At 43.6% G+C, this 8,997-nt stretch overlaps 1 non-coding gene across 1 annotated transcript; it reads left to right on the forward strand.

The window, feature by feature from the left end:
* Positions 1–8,663: 8,663 nt before the first annotated feature.
* On the forward strand, positions 8,664–8,735 carry TRNAP-CGG (transfer RNA proline (anticodon CGG)). Its single transcript has one exon. It is a non-coding gene; the product is annotated as a tRNA-Pro (tRNA).
* The last annotated feature ends 262 nt before the right edge of the window (positions 8,736–8,997 follow it).

The following is an 8,997-nucleotide window of genomic DNA, read 5'->3' on the forward strand; positions in this document are numbered from 1 at the left end:
CATAGTGTGCGGGAGAGACGCCTTTCACGTCATTCTGAGCTGCGTTTCCACCCCTCCCTCTTTGTTTGTCCTCTTTTTTTTCTTTTCTGAAGAAGGACCGCCTTCTCCCTCGCCACGGCAGCTTTCTCCGAAGAAAAAAAAAAGAAGATCGTGTTGTGCGCCTTGAATCTCTTCTTTTGCTTCTTCACGTGGATGTCCTCTGTGGTGAGACTCCAAGAGACTGTCGACATTCACAGAGTCGTGAAATGGAACCAACCAACAAATAACTCAGCAGCTCAATATGTTTCCCTAATCGACCAGATCAGGCTGAAAAAAAAGAAAAGAAGGGGCCCTGTTCATGACGACCTACTTGTAGGACCGAATGAATGTTATATACACACGCAAAGAAATACGACTGCTAGAAAGAGAGAGATAGAAAGAGAGAGAGATAGGAGGGGTAGGAGGGGGAGGAATGAGAGCAAGACTATAGTATGACTGCGTGCGCGCTTCTGAAAAATGAAGCTGTAATACAGTTCTCTTTCACCGTGGCTTCCATTTTAAGGCAACTTCCAGCAAGACACGTCCTAATTATAAAACCAGGCCGATATGTTCGCTTGCTTGTTTGCTATTTGATTCGACGTGCACTGTAACTACTGCCAGCTTGACTCAATTACACTCCGCGGAAATCACGGGTCAAATATATCCACCCGCACACTTTCGGAAGTGATTTGAAGAAATGAGTAGTTTCCTTATATTTAGATGACTGACTGTTTAAAAACAATTTTTGCCTCTCCTCTGAAATTTCGGCCGTACGGTTTCGAGTCACTTGAATGTAAACATTTGACAGAAGTCTGTCTGGTTGGGTATGAAACTGGAAGATATAGACTCCAACCAATATAGACTCCAATCATTAGCCACTCCTCGAGTGTTTTGAAGACGCTGCTGCTACGTAGCCTACGTAGTCACCCCTGAGGAAGGAACCAAGTCGGTTCCAAAACGTCGGGTTTCTTCAAAACGTTTGGTTGAAGTCTATATGATCTCCCGGTATTGTGTCATATTTTCTGGCTGTTTGCTTCCAGAAAAGTTCAATTTTGGCCAGGCTTAGCGCGCTTGTCGTTCATTGTAATTTAAGAGCTGCTTAAGTTTTTTTTTCTTTTTTTTTTGGTATAGCATATGGTATCTGTACGTTATCAGTTTCTCTAACAGAAATTTATGTTATGACTAGATTTTATGCATTATTTTAAGGTACCTTCAAAGGTATAACCATGTTGGTCCTACAACTCACTTTTTTGTTATTATTTTTACCACTTCGCATTCTAGGTATCTTTCGTGATTGTCATACTGCTATCAGGAGCACGCGCTGGCGTGTTCTTCAGCCATCATTGGTTTTCTATTGCGCAAATATTTTGGGGGGAACTCAATTTCTCCTAATCGCATGGATTTAGTTCAACGCTATTAGGTTCGTAGGGCCGCGTGACAAGATTACGTTAAGCGTGCACTGAACACTCTGCGAAGTGATGTGCTCGGAAAAGAGGGAGATAGAGAGAGATCTTTTTATAGAGCTCAGCATAACACAATTTCCCTGCTTCCGTTGTTCTGTTCCCGAAAGCTTCTTTGGTTCATCGAACGTGCAGCACGTGAGCGGAAAGAAGAAATTTTCGAAATGAGCCACATGATTTCGTCGTTCGCATATGGGTAGCAGCAGGCCCAGTGGCGTATCATTATGTATGTACGCATGCGCAAAAGGCTCAGAACGTCTTCGCTTGCGTAGCAAGTTAAAAAAAAAAATTTTAAGTTTTTTTTTTTTGCTTACGTTGAATGCTTTCAATGCTTATAAGGTTAGCTCACTTCTTCGAATTTAAGCGAGGCTGTACGACGACCCCTTTATAGAATGGCATACAAGTGTAAATGCATTCGCGCGATGTGATGTTATTTGTGAGGCACCCAAGTGTGGTGTCTGTTTGCACTGCTCAGCACACGTCATTGTTATTGGGGCGATTTCTTGCGAAACGCCGCTCTGTTCTGTTTTGTGGGATTGCGCAAACTGCGGCCATTCACACTGCGCATTCAGGCATTTGTAAAATCAATTTCAGGGAAATGATTCTTTGGTTGAGTGCAATGCGGGCACAATTGAGAAAAAAAAAAACAGAGAGGACAGGCTGTTAAGCGTCAGATATGTGCATGCATTCTACTCTATCTTCACCCCCATCCCCCCCTCCCCCCCCAAAAAAAGAGAAATCTTTGTCGAGCCCACACACTGTCTAGAAGAGAATCTCAAAGGCACGCAACACGACGAACATTATTTGATAAGTGTTTGAGACTAGCGAAAAATGACGACTGATACCAAATACAGCACCAAGCTGGGACTTTGGTCCCACCGTGGTGGCCTGGTACTCGGCTGCTAACCCGCAGGTCGCGGGATCGAATCCCGGCTGCTGCGACTGCATTTTCGATGGAGGCGAAAATGCGGCAGGCCCGTGTGCTCAGATTTGAGTGCACGTTAAAGAACTCCAGGTAGTAAAAATTTCCGGAGCCTTCCACTACGACGTCTCTCATAATCATATGGTGGTTTGGGACGTTAAACCCCACATATCAATAAAATCAATCAAGCTGGGACTTTGGACTTTGGCCGCCGTAAGAGCAACTGGCACAGGCGCAAGTGTCGCATTTTCGGTCATCATTCTGAATCGAATAGAAAAAATGAAGAGAGAGAAGTGTGGAGGGCAGGTTAAGTGAAATAAAAAAGACAAGTTTAACAAGAATTTTAATGTCCACCAGTTTGGCCTACACATTAAGAGCAGAGATCAAGTGAAAGAAAGTGAAGGACAGAAGCTGATTATATGAATTGCATGCACAAGACAATGTGCAGTTTTTCTGCAGCATAGTGGTCAGGCTTCTTGCCTATAGGTGTATACCGTGCTAAGGCATGTGTGCCTTTCAGGGCTCATCAGGAGTTTTGATGCACAACTAGAAACATTGCTTTGAAAGAATGCTGAAATAGCATAGCGTAGTGTGGTTGTATTAATTGCACCATGGCACCCGGAGTCACCCTGTTAACATTTCGGAATTTGCATCGGCTTCAACAAGAACATCATGGGCATGTCTCAATCAATGATTTAGGTATTATTTCTATTTTTATTTCACTCTTATTTACTTGTTTGCTCGTTTGTAATTTTTCTTTTAATTTGCGTCGATTTGTCAATGCTAAATCTTGTTCCAAGATCTCGTAGTCAAATTATATATTTTAAAGCATTTTAAGGTTGTAATTTCCCAAGCCTTCCGCTAAGGCGTGTTTCATGTTCGCTACGTTTGGTCTTAAAATGTAAATTCCCACAGAATTATCTAATTAAACATAGTTGTCTTTCCCTCTTTTTCTTACCTTACGATTGGAAACGTAGCATTACATGCTGCTGCCAACGTGTAAAAGGCACAAGACCTTTGTTGAATTCTTTGCTTTTAGTTTCATGCCTTCCATTATCCCTAATAATGTTGGGAAATAACTATGTAGCAGTTTCCTACAGAAGGTTTTATAAAATTTCGCGTTTTTTTTTTCAGTTTGCGTTCCAAAGCAGCTTTAACTATTACTTGTTTTTTTCACGTAGGTGCACGTGGCCTCTACTTTGGTCAGATTCTCTGACCTTATTCAGATCTCTGCAGCACTGTTTAAAGTAAGTACATATTGCACTTTGAGATTTTTGGGTTACTTGGCTCTTTCCTTTAAATGACGTTGTAAGACTGGAAAGACGGGATATACGTGTCAAGCCCTCTGTAACGTTGCCTTTCCAGTACTAAGGCGTCATTCCTATCGTACCTTCAGTGTGCGCTTTGGTCTTTTAATGAGCACTCTATCTGTTTAAGGTCGCATGATTTGGTGTTATTCATCATTTATCCCTGTAGTGAATAAGGCGTATGAATAACACCGCGTCTGGTACAATGCTCATGCACAAATGGCGCAGGGCACCTACACAATCGTACATGACTTCTCGTCTGATGCCGCTCTACGTGCACCGGCTTGCGTATAGGTTGCAAAGCAATCGTCTTGCCACGTGAACTGTCCAAAGTAACGAGCTATTCCTGTGCCGTTTCAGCTTGTCCATTTGCACTGCTGGCGAAAGTAGATTCGGCATCCTTCCGGGTTCGGCATCCTCCGGCATGATACTTGTCGTAAGTACGAGTCATACACTTTGTGCAACGCATGTACAGACTCGGTCACTGTTAAAACACTCGAATTATCCTTTGTTATTGCTGGACCTCCACCTGCAAGTGGATGGGGAAACGATGAACGAGTGATTTACTAGTTATCGAAAAGAGTGAGCTGTCAACCACCAGTAGCCTTATGCGAATCTAAACCCTTGATTTTATGCAAGAAAATGAAATCTACACATACTTTGCGTGCAAGTGTTTTCTTTTTGAAAGAGTGGCCGCGTCTGTACAATGCTCACAGATTCGAATGAGAACAGTTTTCAATACGACTACTGTGCATAATTGCTTGAAATAACCACGTCAGGCCGTGACAAATCTGTTCTCAGATTGTGTTGGGTCTGATCAGAGCCAACACTGTGAAAATTGCGTCATATGACGCAAATTCACGCAGATGGTTCAAAATAATGGACGCAAAGACGACGGACAAAAAGACACACGCAGGGCGCCTCCCTATTCGTATCTACATTTTAGTTTCATTTTCATTGCGCCGAATGTTTCGAAACATTCTTGGTGCCGCTTTCACACCGCTAAGTTTGAGCAACCTGTCTATTGGCGGGCGCAGTTCTCCCCTTCAGAGGGCGAAGGGTGGAGGTGCCCAGTCGTAATAAATAAATGTCGAAACCATGTGCGTTTGTCACGAGAAAGGTATCCATGTGCTTGCGTATCTGCGCCCACTGTCCATGCATGTCTACCCGCTGTGCCCTTGAGATAATGTGAGTCTAGTGAAATATTCGTCAATGAGATCGGCACGTGTGAATAAAAAGTTCTAAATGGTTTCGTTAGGCCAGGGTATACTGTATCCAATGCGATTCACTAGCAAAAAAAAAAAAAGGCTTCTCGAGTCGGCTGCCGTAACTGATCGCAGAGTGAGAGCCCACGAAATGGTGGGAAAAAAATTGAAGCTGATGTTTCAGACTTGAGCTTTAGGAAGAAGCTTGCCGGGATCGCATAATAGCTGATGAATCTCTGATGAATATGCCAGATTCAACGACGCTCCCACCATTTACCATGAGAAACACCTCATTGCATTCACGGCCCCTCACTTTCTGAGAGCCCTTGCAACGTAGTAATCACGTGACAGTGGCTAATCTATGCCCAAGAGACTAATTTGAAGAATTTTACTATGTACTGATGAGATCGCACAAATTCATTAACAGACCTAGTCTCCCTATTTTACTGACCGTTTTTCTACATTTGCACTAACTAGTTTGGTACTTTGCGCTGCTCCAGCAATTATACTGCTGTGTACATGTGATCAAGTCACTTGCTAATTCATGCTGTTTTTCCTGTAGATGAGATTCTAAAGACTGCATGTGCTCGCCACAATGATTGCACTTAGTGTTTCTTGGGTGCAATATCTCATGCGAAATACATTAATCTGGCAATTTAACCACAGAACTATGTCGTCCAAGTTGAGCACACTGCTGCACCTAGAAACGTGCTTATAGGACATGGACTCTGACGCGGAACTTAATTTAAACTGCCAAGTTGTGCAAGTTGAGAGAGTTTCAAAAGGCTGAAAATACTTACTGTTGCCAAAGACATTTCGCTTCCAGTAGTGTCCGCTGTGAACTTGTTTTATGTGTACCTTGCCAAATGAATGAACAGACAACTCAGCAAAGGAAAGCATAGCTGAATATATTTGCTCTACCGCATAATGATTTTTTTAATTAAAAGGACTTAAAGTGGACGAAAAAGCACCCACTCCATTTTCGGGATCTGACCCCACAACATTCAAAGTACACGTCTAACGTTGTGCCTATCGAAATTGCATGAGTGTCCCCGTCGACTTGGGTGTCTGTCCATGTAATTCTTAGAAGTGTTAGCCAGCGCCACTTGTGGGCAAGATGACGTGTGGAACATTTTCACTGAGGATGGCACGTGACTTCGACTCAAGGTGGCTGATTACTACTAAAACCCCGTATGCTAACCTAGACTGATTACTCTACCATGTGGTGAGCTTCCCGCTTCGAATGAACAAAAGGGGAATTGTTTTCATAGGTTCATTTCCTTGTTATAGGCAACAAAATAAATTGAACAATCAGCCCAAGGAAAGCATAGAAGACATTGTAGTCTTTATCTTTAGTTGTAACTATCAAGTGAATAGGGATAGCCGTCGTCGAGTAACGGTGACGACTGCTTCGTTTATTTTCTACTCCAATAAGAAACATGAGAATCAGAATACGCATAATGTCCCTTCTTGTACGTGGTATTCGAACCCCCAATTTTCGCATATAACGTCCGATTCTCTACCACTTACAGAAAAAGAGGCCCTTATTCCATCCATTCCTGGACATCTGGAATTCTAGGCAAGCAGAAACTCGACATTGTCTCAAATGTTTTGTTCCCCGTGATCTTGCGTTACCATGCGCACATTGTGTATCCACCACACCTCATCAAGCATTCTTGGCGTCCTTACAGCTTCTCGACCTTCACTATCATCCGGTGGATTATCTGTGAAAACCTATAGCCATGCCATCCATTTGTTCATAACGAACCGCCTTCGGGTTCCTGACCCTTGCTTGCCTTCCGGGGAATGCGTCATGCAGCACAGCCCGTCGATGTGGCCTGCCCGTCTGCCTTCACTCCGTTTAGGGACTCCCTTCTGTGTTGGTGCTCATCACTGCGCTGTGACCATTGGCGGATGAAAGCTGGGCGACAGACTGTATCTCACCTTGCCCCCGCGGAACACGCCAGCATTCTCCGGATCCACCCTGGGGTCCGCGAAATGATGTGAAACACCCTCACGTCGGTGTACGTCACTGTTATTGTATACGGTGCTGTTACAAGGACAATCTCAAAGCTTCCAGATAATGTCGCACCTCTAAATGTTACGCTGTTCGGCTGCCATACAGAAAATCTTGTGTTTCTAGTGACTGCCATGCTGTTATAGACTCATATTGTTAAGTTGAACAAGCGTAATGTTGGGTGCATCGTTTTGCCATTCTTGTATTTTGCCACCATTTACGACTGCAGCGAAATTGGTCAGCCTATTTGCATGTTTTTCTTATACACGATAGACGAATCATTTCACATTGTGCCATGCAGTGGCATATTGATGCTCTTTTGCTCTGAACTGCATGGAAAGCTGGGAAACTTGGCTAAATCCATCTAATCAGTGTTACCGGGAGGCTCCCTTCTTGCGTCATGTGTTCGCATGGGTTCGTTGCGCATCCTACGCTCTTCCGTTTCGCCCATTCACTACTGAAATTTGTGCTCCTTTAGCTCGGTATTGAGGTTATTGTGCGGATGTGCTCGGCAGGTTCTCGTTTGTTCAATGAAGAGTGTCAGCTGAAGCATCGTCACGTGTGGACGATAGATCTCACTTCTTTGGAATCTGTTTTCTTCTTTTGTCCTGCTTAGAGAGCATTTGGCAACACTGTGAAGATTTTTTTTTTCAAGAAAGGACATCTGTTTGCTTTGAATAAGACGTGCCCTTCCTGTACAATAGAAAAAGTGGGTGTTTTAATACTGGTGCTCACTGACACGTGCCTCGGGCATTATTCTAGTTGAGAAAGTGTGTGAGCACGTGAAGCTCGTCCCGGTGCTTTTTCTCGCTTCCTCTCAACGCTGCCGAATATAGCAGCACAAAGGCCACGCGTGCCGTTAAGGTCTTCTTTCCCAAAGGCTGCAACGGTCCCCGCTGCACTTGCAGTGAATACGTTTGATTATTTTCATTAATTGTTCTGAGAGCTAGTTGCTCTACAACATGAGTAAACGCGTGATTTATTATCATATTTAGCATATCATACGAATAAATAAATAAATATTGTTAACTAATATTTTGAACCAAATTCATGTAGTACAGCGTAAACATTTTAGTGATTTATTTTGAATTAAAAACTAACCAGATGTTCGGCGGCGAAGTGGAGGTCCCTGTTTAAGAAACAGGTGAGGTAATCGCCGAGCATGGCTCTAACAATAAGCGGAGCAGAACTTCTGTGCTAACGGTAATAGCCGTAGCCGTTCTCTCGCCTACTCTCTCCAGGTACTTAATTGTTTTTAGTGCTTCACAACTAATAACAAAACGCGTCGCAAAAGAAACACAGTATGGCTATTCATAAAACCTCCCGAATCGCGCTGTATGGAGACATTTTTCGCTTAAATTGACTGAGCTCCGACTTCCAAACAAGAGGCATCGAACGACAGCGCCGCTGCCAGGCGCACTCAGAAGTGGAGGGGAATGAACGGGCGGGCCATTTGGCTCGAGGCATGACAAGACGAACCGCGGACACCAACGCTACGGGAGGACACTTCGACCCCTGTCATTCCAAGCAAAATCCCCGACTGTGAAACATTGCAACGTACACACAGCCACAGCATGTTGATTTAATTTATATGAAGTGCTCATTTCTAGCATAACGAGATAAGCGTAAGACCCCAGAACGTTTCAACACTACCCATAATATTCGTGTTCTGGTAGTTTACGCCGTTTGTGGCATGATGAAGAAGAATGGATGTGTATTTGCCAAACTGTTGTCGGCTCGTTGGTCTAGGGGTATGATTCTCGCTTCGGGTGCGAGAGGTCCCGGGTTCAAATCCCGGACGAGCCCTAATTTCTTTTTTTACCTTTGTGCTTTGACGAGCTCCTGTCTGCTTAGCCTTCCACGAACGTCAAACAATCTCGCAAATTATTTAGATATTGCGCGCCATTACTTCAAAAAATCTAACACTACATATAGGCTTCTTTCGGTGTTGTAAAATGACATGACATGACACATTTACTGGAGTCCTGTGGGACTGATATTTAGGGAATGCTGACCTACTGATTGATATGCTATACTTTACCCTCTCCCCCTCTTTTATTTATTTCTC

Source organism: Rhipicephalus microplus, chromosome 2, assembly GCF_043290135.1.
Source record: "Rhipicephalus microplus isolate Deutch F79 chromosome 2, USDA_Rmic, whole genome shotgun sequence".
NCBI lineage: Eukaryota > Metazoa > Arthropoda > Arachnida > Ixodida > Ixodidae > Rhipicephalus > Rhipicephalus microplus.